Source organism: Bombina bombina, chromosome 6, assembly GCF_027579735.1.
Source record: "Bombina bombina isolate aBomBom1 chromosome 6, aBomBom1.pri, whole genome shotgun sequence".
In the NCBI taxonomy this organism is placed as follows: domain Eukaryota; kingdom Metazoa; phylum Chordata; class Amphibia; order Anura; family Bombinatoridae; genus Bombina; species Bombina bombina.
This window is the reverse complement of record NC_069504.1, coordinates 455,202,615-455,217,958: the sequence shown is the minus strand read 5'-3', so window position 1 is coordinate 455,217,958 and position 15,344 is coordinate 455,202,615. Positions and strand designations below refer to the sequence as shown.

The window sequence follows — 15,344 nt, the reverse complement described above, 5'->3', positions numbered from 1 at the left end:
CATTTAGAACTTTATGGTGAAAAAGGTAAAGTGAAAACTCCTTGAGAGGAAACACGTTTAGAAAGAGAGGTAAAGACAGATAGAGACAGAAAGAAAGTATATTCAAGAACAAAATCTTTAATTGCTAATGTCAATTAGTATTACAATGTTTCAGGAACATGGAAGTTGTTTCTGGAATGGCTTTGTCCAAAGGAAAAAAAACAAAAAAACTAGCAAATCTTTGTAGGTATAAGAAAAAAAAAAACTATATGTGTGTTTTACAAACTTTTGCCTAGATTTATAGTTCTGCGGTAGCCGTCAAAAGCAGTGTTAAGGGGTCCTAAGGCTGCTTTTGGCTACCCGCTGGTATTTAGAGTCAGCCAGGAAAGGGTCTAATGCTCACTTTCAAGCTGTGACTTTTCCATACCGCAGATCCCCTTACGTCAATTGCGTATCCTATCTTTTCAATGGGATCTTCCTAACGCCGGAATTTAGATTCTTGGCTGAAGTGAGCAGTAGACCCTCTACCGACAAGACTCCAGCCGCAGAAAAAAGTCAGTAGTTAAGAGCTTTCTGGGCTAACGCCGGTTTATAAAGCTCTTAACTACTGTGCTCCAAAGTACACTAACACCCATAAACTACCTATGTACCCCTAAACCGAGGTCCCCCCACATCGCCGCCACTATAATAAAAAATTTTAAACCCTAATCTGCCGACCGCACACCGCCGTCACCTACATAAACCCTATGAACCCCTAATCTGCTGCCCCTAACATCGCCGACATCTACATAATATTTATTAACCCCTAATCTGCCCCCCCCAACGTCGCCGCTACCTAACTACACTTATTAACCCCTAATCTGCCGACCGGACCTCGCCGCTACTCTAATAAATGTATTAACCCCTAAACCGACGCACTCCCGCCTCTCAAACCCTATAATAAATAGTATTAACCCCTAATCTGCCCTCCCTAACATCGCCGCCACTTGACTTAAAGTATTAACCCCTAATCTGCCGACCGGACCTCGCTGCTACTCTAATAAATGTATTAACCCCTAAAGCTAAGTCTAACCCTAACACCCCCCTAAATTAAATATAATTTTAATCTAACAAAATAAATAAAATATTATTAACTAAAGTATTCCTATTTAAAGCTAAATACTTACCTGTAAAATAAAACCTAATATAGCTACAATATAACGAATAATTATATTGTAGCTATTTTAGGGTTTATTTTTATTTTACAGGCAACTTTGTATTTATTTTAACTAGGTACAATAGCTATTAAATAGTTATTAACTATTTAATAGCTACCTAGTTAAAATAATTACAAAATTACCTGTAAAATAAATCATAACCTAAGTTACAATTAAACCTAACACTACACTAGCAATAAATTAATTAAATAAATTACCTACAATTACCTACAATTAAATAATCTAAACTAAATTACCAAAAAAACAAACACTAAATTACAAAAAATTAAAAAGATTACAAGAATTTTAAGCTAATTACACCTACTCTAAGCCCCCTAATAAAATAAAAAAGCCCCCCAAAATAATAAAGGTCCCTACACTATTCTAAATTAAAAAGTAACCAGCTCTTTTACCAGCCCTTAAAAGGGCTTTTTGCGGGTTATGCCCCAAAGTAATCAGCTCTTTTGCCTGTAAAAAAAAACACAATACCACCCCCCAACATTACAACCCACCCTACTCTAACCCAAACCCCCTTAAATAAACCTAACACTACCCCCTGAAGATCTCCTTACCTTGAGTCGTGTTCACCCAGCTGGGCACCGATGGACCAAAAGAGGACATCCAGTGCGGCAGAAGTCTTCATCCTATCCGGGCAGAAGAGGACATCTGGACCGGCAGACATCTTCATCCAAGCGGCATCTTCTATCTTCATCCATCCGGAGCGGAGTGGAGCCATCTTCTTCCAGCCAACGCGGATCCATCCTTCTTCCCTGACGCCTACTCGCCGAATGAAGGTTCCTTTAAATGATGTCATCCAAGATGGCGTCCCTCGAATTCCGATTGGTTGATAGGATTCTATCAGCCAATCGGAATTAAGGTAGGAAAAATCTGATTGGCTGATTGAATCAGCCAATCAGATTCAAGTTCAATCGGATTGGCTGATCCAATCAGCCAATCAGATTGAGCTCACATTCTATTGGCTGTTCCGATCAGCCAATAGAATGCAAGATCAATCTGATTGGCTGATTGGATCAGCCAATCAGATTGAACTTGAATCTGATTGGCTGATTCAATCAGTCAATCAGATTTTTCCTACCTTAATTCCGATTGGCTGATAGAATCCTATCAGCCAATCGGATTTCAGGGGACGTTATCTTGGATGACGTCATTTAAAGAAACCTTCATTCGGCGAGTAGGCGTCGGGGAAGAAGGATGGATCTGCGTTGGCTGGAAGAAGATGGTTCCGCTCCACTCCGGATGGATGAAGATAGAAGATGTCGCTTGGATGAAGATGTCTGCCGGTCCGGATGTACTCTTCTGCCCGGATAGGATGAAGACTTCTGCCGCTCCGGATGTCCTCTTTTGGTCCATCGGTGCCCGGCTGGGTGAACACGACTCAAGGTAGGGAGATCTTCAGGGGGTAGTGTTAGGTTTATTTAAGGGGGTTTGGGTTAGAGTAGGGGTATGTGGGTGGTGGGTTGTAATGTTGGGGGGTGGTATTGTGTTTTTTTTACAGGCAAAAGAGCTGATTACTTTGGGGCATGCCCCGCAAAAAGCCCTTTTAAGGGCTGGTAAAAGAGCTGGTTACTTTTTAATTTAGAATAGGGTAGGGACCTTTATTATTTTGGGGGCTTTTTTATTTTATTAGGGGGCTTAGAGTAGGTATAATTAGCTTAAAATTCTTGTAATCTTTTTTTATTTTTTGTAATTTAGTGGGGTTTTTTTTTGTAATTTAGTTTAGTTTATTTAATTGTAGGTAATTGTAGGTAATTTATTTAATTAATTTATTGCTGGTGTAGTGTTAGGTTTAATTGTAACTTAGGTTATGATTTATTTTACAGGTAATTTTGTAATTATTTTAACTAGGTAGCTATTAAATAGTTAATAACTATTTAATAGCTATTGTACCTAGTTAAAATAAATACAAAGTTACCTGTAAAATAAATATTAATCCTAAAATAGCTACAATATAATTATTCGTTATATTGTAGTTATATTAGGGTTTATTTTACAGGTAAGTATTTAGCTTTAAATAGGAATACTTTAGTTAATAATATTTAATTTATTTCGTTAGATTAAAATTATATTTAACTTAGGGGGTGTTAGGTTTAGGGTTAGACTTAGCTTTAGGGGTTAATATATTTATTATAGTAGCGGCGAGGTCTGGTAGGCAGATTAGGGGATAATACTTGAAGTTAGGTGGCGGCAATGTTTGGGAGGGCAGATTAGGGGTTAATAATATTTATTATAGTGTTTGTGAGGCAGGAGTGCGGCGGTTTAGGGGTTAATACATTTATTAGAGTAGCGGCGAGGTCCGGTCGGCAGATTAAGGGTTAATAAGTGTAGGTAAGGTAGCGGCGACGTTGGGGGGGCAGATTAGGGGTTAATAAATATAATATAGGTGTCGGCTATGTTAGGGACAGCAGATTTGGAGTACATAGGTATAATGTAGGTTGCGGCGGTGTACAGAGCGGAAGATTAGGGGTTAATTGTGTAATGCAGGTGTCAGCGGTAGCGGGGGCGGCAGATTAGGGGTTAGGTGCAGACTTAAAGAAACTGTTTCCCCATAGGAAACAATGGGGCTGCGTTAGGAGCTGAACGCTGCTTTTTTGCAAGTGTTAGGTTTTTTCCAGCCCAAACAGCCCCATTTTTTCCTATGGGGGAATCGTGCATGAGCATGTTTTTCCAGCTAGCCGCTACCGTAAGCAACGCTGGTATTGAGGGTTGAAGTGGCGGTAAATTCGGCTCAACGCTCCCTTTTTGGAGCCTAACGCAGCCCTTCAGAGAACTCTCAATACCAGCGTTGTTTAGAAGCAGCGCTAGAAAAAAAAGACGCGTAGCTAACGCACCCTTTTGGCTGCAAAACTCTAAATCTAGGCATTAATTTACAATGATTTAACGACCACCTTTTTATCATCTATGATTGTGTGAATTTTAGAAACTATTTTTTTACAGCTTTTTAAGTTCCATTTTATTATTTATATTTTTGTGTATAACCATTGGAAATTATGTAAACTTTCAGCAAATAAGATCAAGTATTCTTCATCAGTAATCAAAGTAAATACATCTCATATTTACACCATCAAGAACATCACTGATCCATGATTTGTAGTATAGAAAATAACATTGCTGAATTTCATGGTCGTTCTTTAGCGGGATAGTTGTAAAAGTATGAAACGACCTCTATTTCAGTAATTACCTAACCATCTTTTAACAAAAGCAGTTCTAGAACACTATACACTCTATAACACATTTCTGTTTTCATTGTTCATATATATGTTAATGAGAGAGTTTAAGTTCTCACTCAATTGTATAACAGACGAGAATTTCTAGATTTTTAAAGCAATATATAATTTTATAATGACACCAGCACACACAAATGTAGAATTTTGGTCCATCATAAACTTGTCAAATTAGTTCACAATTAAGTTCTCTATGCACAGTATTTCCAACAGAAATGTATTTGTTTGTAAACAATGCATAAAATAATTGTCAATTCAGCTATTCTGAGACTTTAACTTATGCATTCTATATTTTAACACACGTGTTCTTTGGCATATTTAAAATGCTCTAGGTTTTATTTAATGTAAATAAATTTACTTAAGGGTCATATAAGTCAAATTGGCTCATATTAACTCTCATGCCATCAGCCTGCTTGTCTGGTCAGGCCAGTAGTCAGACTACATGCATCATTCCTCTCTCAAGATTAAAGGGATACTAACCCCAATTTTTTTCTTTCATGATTCAGATAGAAGATGCAATTTTAAGCAACTTTCTAATTTACTCCTATTATCAATTTGTATTTGTTCTTATGTTATCTTGATTTGAAAAAGCAGTAATGAAAGGTTAGGAGATGGCCCATTTTTAGTTCAGCACCTGGGGAGCACTTGCTGATTGGTTTGCTAAATTTAGCCAAAAATCAGCAAGTGTTACCTAGGTGCTGAACAAAAAATGGTCCGGCTCTAAAGTTTACAGTACTGCTTTTGAAAATCAAGATATCATGAGAACAAAGAAAAAATGATAATAGGAGTAAATTAGAAAGGTGCTTAAAATCTCATGCTCTATCTGAATCATGAAAGAAAAAAAATGGGTTTAGTATCCCTTTAAGGGGCATATTTCTCATTGTGCGAGCGGACATGATACAAAGTAATGTATAATGTCCGCCGCACATCGATACAGTAAATGCCGACAGCATATGCTGTCGGCATTTATCATTGCACCAGCAGTTCGTGTAAGCTGCTGGTGCAATGCCACCCCGTGCAGATTTGAGGCCAATCGGCTGTTAGTAGGGGGTGTCAATCAAACCGATTGTATACGACCGGGTTGATTTCAGTCCGCAGCCTAAGAGCAGGCGGACAAGTTATGGAGCATTGGTCTTTAGACCGCTGCTTCATAACTTCTGTTTCCGGTGAGCCTGAAGGAGCTTAATAAATATGCCCCTAAATGTAAATTCTTTAGAAAATTGAACTATAAAATTTAAATAATGTCAAGCTCAGCTGCTGGGAAGCTCTGCAGTCCTCTCTGTGTGCTTGATTGACAGGTGTCTGAGCCACCCCTTCCTGATGATGTCACAACCAGGCTTTTTATTGTTGGCTTCCTGTTTCTCCAGTGCCAGTTTGTTAACTTTGTGGCTTCTGAAAGGATTTCGCTGAGGAATCTCTCTAACTGCTGCTTTTCTGTTGCCAATCTCTTCAAAGATTTACTATGCTGGATTAACCTTCAACCTCCTGATTACCTGTCTCCAAACAATGCAAGTACTGTTTGTTTTGTGAAACTTTCAAACTTCCTGTTTACCTGCTGCAAACCCTGCATATTCAGACTACTCTGTGTACTGCCAAACTATTCAAATACTGTTATTTCTGTGAAACCTTCAATCTTCATGTTTACCTGTTTCCAATCTCTGCAAAGACTGTCTACTCAGTGTTAACCCTCAAACTGCCTGATTACCTGTTGCATACTCTGCAAAGACACTCTACACAGTGTTAACCTTCAGACTGCCTGATAACAAATGACCTACTCCTGCATTATTAACTGTTTCCTGTTTTACCCTTCTTCTGTCTGAGTATAAGTGGACTATCCCTGCTCTCCTGATACTGTGGAAGACATTTCCTGAAACCAGTTCCTTATTCAGAAGTATATCTGGCTGATATCATGAATTACTTTGGCACAGGCTAACCCTGCTCCATATCGTGAGTACTTTGTTTTTTGGAGGTTGTCGTGGGGTCATGTCCTGGATTAAACTCAGAGTGCAAGGGTGTTGTTTAAGTTCGCCCTAGCATTTGGGTCTTCTTCTGGACATTTCCTTACCTGACAGTACAAACTGGACCCTGACGAGTTATCCAGGGCTGTGGCTCTACAAGGGCAACTTCTAGGAAATCATTCTGCTCATTTGCAATCTTTGGATTCCAAGCTTGACCAGATTACTGCTCTGCTACATAACCTCTCCGCTCCTTCTCAAGCGACGGTGACTCCTGCTGCCACTGCTACTAGCACCAATGCTGTCTTTAATCCACCTCAAACTGTTGGACAGAATATACCCCAAATCCCACTTCCAGATAAATATGACGGTAATCCTGAAGAATGCCGTGGATTCCTTAATCAGTGTTGTTTACACTTCAGAAACAATCCTCAAGTTTTTTCCAATTCTACTTCCAAAATCACCTTTATTATTTCTCTCTTGAAGGGTAAGGCTCTAGCCTGGGTGTCCCCTCTTTTAGAGAAGAATGATCCGTTACTACAGGATGTGGAATTATTTGTGTCCATTTTTTCTTCTGTTTTTGACAAGCCTGGAAGGTCTGCAGCTGCTGAGGCAGGATTGTTGTATCTGAGACAGGGATCCCTTTCGGTAGCTCAATATGCTATTGAATTCAGGACTTTAGCCGCAGAAACTGATTAGAACCATGGAGCCTTACGGGCAGCCTTTCGCAAAGGACTTTGCGAATGCCTTAAGGATGAACTTGTATTTCGGGAACTCCCTGATTCATTGGATGGTCTTATCAATTTATGTATTACTCTTGACGCCCGGCATTCTGAACGTCTTCAGGAGAGAGATAGGAATCGGAGATCCTTTGTTAAATCTTCTTTTCGTCCTCCTATTCGAACCTCAAGTCTTTCTAATAATAATTCCCAATCTCCTGAGTCTGTGGAACCCATGGAAGTAGGAGCTATTAAATTGTCAGAAGCTGAACGCCATAGAAGGCGTACTCTTTGGTTATGTCTGTATTGTGGTACCAAAGGACATTTACTGAAGGACTGTCCTATCCGGCCAGTAAAAGCCAAGGCTTAACTTTTGATAGAGGGACAGAGTTAAGCCAGAATCCCATGTCTTCCCTCAATTCTAAACTTTCTGTTCCTGTAACTATCTCTTTTGGAAACACCAAGTTTCGAGCTCAAGCTCTCATCGATTCTGGAGCTGCTGGAGTATTCATTGATTCAAACTTTGCTGACTCTCTCAGGATTCCTCTTCAAGCCAAGAAACAGTTAATTAAGGTAACTACTGTCAGTGGACAGCCTCTAGGTACTGGTATTATACAACATTCTACCATTCCTCTTCTTTTGACTGTGGGCATACTTCATTCTGAAATTATTCGTTTTGATGTCATTTCTTCTCCCCACATACCATTGATTCTGGGGTTACCTTGGTTGCAGCTTCATGATCCAGTTTTCTCATGGTCTAAAGGAGAACTTATTTCCTGGGGAACTACCTGTTTCAAACATTGCCTGCAAAATCCCTCTAAACCATCCTGTCCTGTCGTAGCTATGGTGGAAGTTCCTGAATCATTGCCCAATTACTATCATGCCTTTTGTGATGTGTTTTCTAAAAAAGAGGCTGAGACGTTACCTCCACACCGGATATTTGACTGTCCTATCGAATTGTATTCAGGGGCTCCTCTACCTAAGGGAAGGACCTATCCCCTCTCTCGTCAAGAAAACGTCTTTCTTGAGGAATACATAAAGGACAACTTAGCCAGAGGATTCATTCATCCTTCCTCTTCACCTGTGGGTGCAGGTTTTTTCTTCATTGGGAAAAAAGATGGAGGTCTTCGTCCCTGTATTGATTATCGAGCCTTGAATCAGATTACTGTCAAAAACAGCTATCCTCTGCCGCTCATTTCTGAATTATTCGATCGTCTTCAAGGTGCTTCTATTTTTTCGAAGTTAGATCTCCGTGGGGCCTACAATCTGGTCAGAATCCGTAAAGGAGACGAATGGAAGATGGCATTTAACACTAGATTTGGTCACTACCAGTATCTAGTAATGACATTTGGATTGTGCAATGCACCAGCAGTATTTCAGCACTTTGTCAATGAAATCTTCAGAGATTATCTAAATCAATTTGTTATCATTTACCTCGATGACATTCTAATCTATTCGAAAACATTACAGGAACATGTACATCATGTAAGACTGGTTCTTCAGAGGTTACGAGACAATTCCCTGTTCGCTAAATTGGAGAAATGCTCTTTTCATCAGAGTTCCATCCCCTTTTTGGGGTATATCATTTCTGAATCAGGTTTTGAGATGGATCCTGCTAAACTGTCGGCTATCAAGGACTGGCCCAGACCAACTACTCTCAAATCCCTGCAGAGGTTTCTTGGCTTTGCCAATTACTATAGAAAGTTTATAAAGAACTTTGCTGACATCACGTCTCCACTCACTTCTCTTACAAAGAAAGGGCAAAATTGTAAGAACTGGTCCTCTTCGGCAGTACAGGCTTTTGAAACGCTAAAATCAGCATTTTCTTCTGCACCTCTTCTCAGTCATCCAATTCCTGATTTCCAGTTTATTTTGGAGGTTGACGCTTCCTCTATAGCGGCTGGAGCTGTTCTCTCCCAACGTGATCCGACTACCAGAAAGATACATCCTGTGGCGTTCTTTTCGAAAAAATTAAATCCTGCCGAGTTAAATTATGATGTGGGCAATAAGGAGCTTTTGGCTATAAAATTAGCTTTGGATGAATGGAGGCATTGGTTAGAGGGTACCAGTCAACCTTTTTTCATTCTGACAGATCACAAGAATCTTTTATACCTCCAAACAGCTACACGTCTCAATCCTCGTCAGGCTCGGTGGGCCTTGTTCTTCTCCAGGTTTAATTTTGTACTTTCCTATGTTCCTGGTTCAAAAAATTCCAAGGCAGATGCTTTATCTAGGCAGTTCCAATCTTCTGAACCTTCTCCATTGGATTCAGAACCTATACTACGTCCAGTCAAAGTTTTGGCTCAAGTATCCTCTTTTCCAGTACAGGCTTTACATGCTGCTCAAGTCCGGGTACCATCTTCTTGCAAACTACCTTCAGGTATCCTGTATGTACCCAAAGGATTACGTCTTAAGCTTCTACGTTGGGCTCATGACAACATTTCAGCAGGTCATCCGGGAATAACCAATACATTGTGGAAACTGAAGCAGCATGTTTGGTGGTCCACTATGAGGAGGGATGTTAAGGATTATATTGCTGCTTGTAGTTCTTGTGCTTCGAACAAACAATCTTCTCATCGACCGTTTGGTCTATTACACCCTCTTCCTATTCCTCATTACCCTTGGTCTCATTTATCCATGGACTTTGTTACAGATCTTCCTGTTTCTGCTGGAAATACGACCATTTGGGTAGTGGTGAATCGATTCTCCAAGTCTGCTCACTTCATACCTCTTCCAGGCTTGCCTTCAGCTCAAAGGCTTTCTGAACTCTTTGTTCTACATATATCTCGTTTACATGGTTTTCCCACTGACATAGTCTCAGATCGTGGAGTCCAATTTGTTTCCAAATTTTGGAGGTCTTTTTGTAAACAGTTCGGAATCAACATATCACTTTCTACTGCACACCATCCTCAATCCAACGGACAGACTGAGCGTGTAAATCAAGCCTTGGAATCTTTTCTAAGACATTATGTAGACCATCACCACTCCAACTGGTCTCAGTTATTGCCTTTGGCGGAATTAGCTCACAACTCACGTTATAACGCCTCATTACAGACCTCTCCCTTTAAGGCAGCTTATGGATTTGAACCTAGAACCTTTCCTATGATTACCAGTTCTACTGAAGTCCCTGGAGCGTATAGTGAAAAATCTCAGTAATCACTGGCAACTCATTCGTCAAAATCTACTCTCTTCTTCTTTAAGACATAAGAAATATGCTGATCGCAGAAGGTGCAAGGCTCCTTTACTTCGTACTGGAGACAGAGTATTTTTATCCACCAGATTCATACGTCTAAAACAACCTTGTACCAAGTTGGGTCCAAAGTACATTGGACCTTTTCGAATTGTTTCCAGAGTTTGTTCTTCTGCATACCGCCTGGCCTTACCCAAGACTCTCAAGATCCATTCAGTGTTTCATGTCTCCCTACTCAAGCCAGTCATCTACAATCGGTACTCTATCAAGAGTAAACCACCTCCTCCACTTTCCGTAGAGGGAACTTCTCAGTTTGAAGTCAGCCAGATTCTCGATTCCAAGCTACGGGGCAATCGGCTGTACTACCTGGTCCATTGGAAGGGTTATCCTATCTCTGAACGATCTTGGGAACCGGCCTCTCATGTTCATGCTCCAGCTCTTGTCAAGTCTTTTCACAAGAAATACCCTGCCAGGTCGGGTCCCCCGGAGGGGTCCTTGAGGAGGGGGCACTGTCACACTCAGCAGCTGGGAAGCTCTGCAGTCCTCTCTGTGTGCTTGATTGACAGGTGTCTGAGCCACCCCTTCCTGATGATGTCACAACCAGGCTTTTTATTCTTGGCTTCTTGTTTCTCCAGTGCCAGTTTGTTTGTTAACTTTGTGGCTTCTGAAAGGATTTCGCTGAGGAATCTCTCTAACTGCTGCTTTTCTGTTGACAATCTCTTCAAGGATTTACTATGCTGGATTAACCTTCAACCTCCTGATTACCTGTCTCCAAACAATGCAAGTACTGTTTGTTTTGTGAAACTTTCAAACTTCCTGTTTACCTGCTGCAAGCCCTGCATATTCAGACTACTCTGTGTACTGCCAAACTATTCAAATACTGTTATTTCTGTGAAACCTTCAATCTTCATGTTTACCTGTTTCCAATCTCTGCAAAGACTGTCTACTCAGTGTTAACCCTCAAACTGCCTGATTACCTGTTGCATACTCTGCAAAGACTGTCTACACAGTGTTAACCTTCAGACTGCCTGATAACAAATGACCTACTCCTGCATTATTAACTGTTTCCTGTTTTACCCTTCTTCTGTCTGAGTATAAGTGGACTATCCCTGCTCTCCTGATACTGTGAAAGACATTTCCTGAAACCAGTTCCTTATTCAGAAGTCTATCTGGCTGATATCATGAATTACTTTGGCACAGGCTAATCCTGCTCCATATCGTGAGTACTTTGTTTTTTGGAGGTTGTCGTGGGGTCAAGTCCTGGATTAAACTCAGAGTGCAAGGGTGTTATTTAAGTTCGCCCTAGCATTTGGGTCTTCTTCTGGATATTTCCTAACCTGACAAATAATAGACAAATTTGTGACAACCTGATATGTATCATCAGGTATTTGTAGAGCGCCAACAGATTCCGCAGTGCTGTAAACATAGTTGGTATACAGGTTAGCTTTTGCAGGGATCAAGTGGGTAGAGGGCCATGCCGAGAGTTTCACTGTTGTAGTCGGCTCTTATGAAGGCAATCTGCAAACAGCTGGGCTCATAGGCTTACATTCTAATGGGTTCAAGGGGAAAGCAATGGAGTTAGGAAAGGTAGTGTTGGTTGTAAGCATCCCTGAATAGTAGAGTTTTTAGGGAGCGATTGAAGCTATCAAAACTAGAGTCTTGTGGAGTGAGGCAGGGAGTTCCACAAGATGGGGGCCAGTCTGGAGAAGTCCTGTAAATGGGAATGTAAGGAAGTAACAAGAGAGTAGGAGAGAAGGAGATCCTGAGCTTATCGAAGGGGACGGGAGGGAGAGTATCTAGAGACAAGATCTGAAATGTAGGGGGGAGCAGTGCAGTTGAGAGCTTTGTATGTCAGAGTGAGGATTTTGTATTTAATCCTAGAGGCAAGAGGAAGCCAGTGAAGGTATTGGCAGAGAGGCACAGCAGATGAAGATCGACGAGTAAGGAAGATGAGCCTGGCAGAGGCATTCATAATGGATTGTAAAGGAGTTATGGGGCAGCTAGGTAGACCAGAGAGGACGGAGTTGCAGTATTCGAGGTGGGAAAGGATGAGAGAGTGGATTAAAATATTGGTTGTATCTTGTGTAAGGAAATGTCTAATTTTAGAGATGTTTTTTAAGGTGGAAGCGGCAGGCTTTAGCCAAGGACTGAATGTGAGGAGTGAAGGAAAGATCTGAGTCAAGTGTGACCCAAAGACATCGGGCATGCGGGGTAGGAGTAATGATGGAATTATCAACAGTTATAGAAATTTTTGGGGTGGAGACATTGGTATAAGGGGGAAAAATAAGGAGTTCAGTTTTGGAGAGATTTAGCTTAAGGTAGTGAGAGGACCTCCAAGATGAGATATGAGAAAGACAGTTAGTGACACGGGTTAGTAAGGAAGGAGGTAGGTCTGGTGCAGAGAGGTAGATTTGGGTGTCATCGGCGTACAAATGATATTGAAACCCATGGGACTTTATTAAGGAACCTAATAATGACGTGTAGATTGAAAAGAGAAGGGGACTGAGGACAGAGCCTTGATGTACCCCAACATAAAGTGGTAACGGGGCAGAGGATGCTCCAGAGAAGGCTACACTAAATGTACGGTTAGTCAGATACCACGAGAACCACGAGAGAGCTGTGTCACAGATGCCGAAGGATTGGAGGGTTTGAAGCAGAAGAGGGTGGTCAACAGTGTCAAAGGCCGCAGACAGATCAAGGATGATAAGCAGAGAGAAGTGGCCTTTGGATTTTGCTGTAAGTAGGTCATTGGTAACCTTATTTATAAAAGGAGAGAGTACCACAAAAAAAAGTAAACAGCGCTATATACAGCTAAAAACAAATTTTAAAAACACAATGCAAAAAAACAATATTTTATTTTTCCATCTCATATAACACACAGTTAAAAACACTTAAAAAATTGTATTGCAAACATTAATCAACATAAGATTGTTTCACAAAATTTCTCATTAATATATAGCAAACCTTTTAACAGTTTCCAACAAATGCCCCAATTGCGTGTTTTAGTGTCTGTTTTTCAAGTATAAGCAAACATCGGTGTCTGATCAATAGCCCATAATGGACATTATGTATAACATAGACAGTATAAACATGAACTCTATAAACAATTGTAGTATACGAACTAAAAAAAAAAAAAATATATAAATATGCAGATTTTCAAAGCGAAAAGACTGCAAACACTTCCCTGGCCAGACTGGTGTATACATTACCACTATGCGTTTCAGGGTCAAGCCCCTTCTTCATACTATAATTGTTTATAAATAGTTTCAATTAGGTGACTCTGACATATGTTTTACTATCAACTAGATTATGAGTTGTGTGTTATGAGTGAAAAAGCATCGTTATGGCTCATTTTCACTACCGCTAGTATTACAGGTGTTGTAGGTATAGGTGTACCGCACATTGTGCACACCTTTTTGGCCGCTACCGCACTTTTTAAAAAGTCCTTTTTCAATGGGACTTCCACAGCGCCGGTATTACGAGTTTGCCCGGCAGGCTAAAAAGTGAGCTATAACTACAAAATCTGTACCGCCACCTGAAAGTCAGTAGTTATGAGTTTTATGTTACAAAGCTGTACCATAAAACTCATAACTAAAGTGTTACAAAATACACTAACACCCATAAACTACCTAAACTGAGGCCCTCCCATATCGCAAACACTAAAATAAAAATTATTAACCCCTAATCTGCCACTCCGGACATCACCGCCACTATAATAAACCTATTAACCCCTAAACCGCCGCACTCCCGCATCGCAAATACTAGTTAAATATTATTAACCCCTAAACAGCTGCCCCCAATGTCTTCGCCATCTACATACACTTATTAACCCCTAATCTTCTGTCCCTAACATCGTCGCAACCTACATTACTGTTATTAACCCCTAATCTGCTGCCCCCAAAATCGCCGCCACCTAACTACACTTATTAACCCCTAATCTACTGCCCTCAATGTCGCCGCCACTATACTAAAGTTATTATCCAAGATGGTGTCCCTTGAATTCCAATTAACTGATAGAATTCTATCAGCCAATCAGTATTCAAGGGATGCCATCTTGGATGACGTCCCATAAAGGAAACCTTCAGTGTACAGCTGGAACTGTATGAAGAGGATGCTCTGCACCGGATGTCTTGAAGATAAACCCGCTCCGCGCCAGATGGAAGAAGATAGAAGATGCCGTCTGGATGAAGACTTCTGCCCGCCTGGATGATGAATTCTTGTCGCTTGGATGAAGACTTCTCCTGGCTTCGTTGAGGACTTCTTGCCTCTTGGATAAGAACTTTGCCGGCTGGATGAGGATGGATGTCCGGTCTTCCAAAACTGTAAGTGGATCTTCGGGGGTTAGTGTTAGGTTGTATTAAGGGTTTATTGGGTGGGTTTTATTTTTAGCTTAGGGTTAGGGCAATGTAAAAGAGCTGAATGCCCTTTTAAGGGCAATGCCCATTCAAATGCCCTTTTCAGGGCAATGGGAAGCTTAGGTTTTTTAGATAGAATTTTATTTGTGGGGGTTGGTTGTGTGGGTGGTGGGTTTTACTGTTGGGGGCATGTTTGTATTTTTATTTGCCAGGTAAAAACTTTTAAATAAATTCCCAACATGATTCCTATACTGAAACTGTTTAGACTTCAAAGGGAAATATACATAGACCTGACTCATGGCAAATATAAGTAAAATACATATATTTAAAACTTTATATTAATACATAAAGCACCAAACCATAGTTGAGAGTGTCTTAAATAATGATATATATTTACCGAAAGACACCCATCCACATATAGCAGACAGCCAAACCAGTACTGAAAACTATCAGCAGAGGTAATGGTATATAAGAGTATATATCGTCGATCTGAAAAGGGAGGTAGGAGATGAATCCCTATGACCGATAACAGAGAACCCTTGAAAAGATTTCCCGTGAGAGAAACCACAAAATCAATAGGTGATATTCTCTTTACATCCCTCTGAAAAACATTGTACTCTGAGAGGAATTGGGCTTCAGAATGCTTAGACATGCTTATCATAGAAGAAATCTTAAAAATCAAGCACAAACTTACTTCACCAATCACCA

At 40.5% G+C, this 15,344-nt stretch overlaps 1 protein-coding gene across 1 annotated transcript in view; it reads right to left on the bottom strand.

The window, feature by feature from the left end:
• LOC128664462 (follistatin-related protein 4-like) overlaps nt 1-15,344 on the bottom strand; it is a 1,075,469-nt gene that overhangs the window by 47,630 nt on the left and 1,012,495 nt on the right. The window lies entirely within an intron of this gene.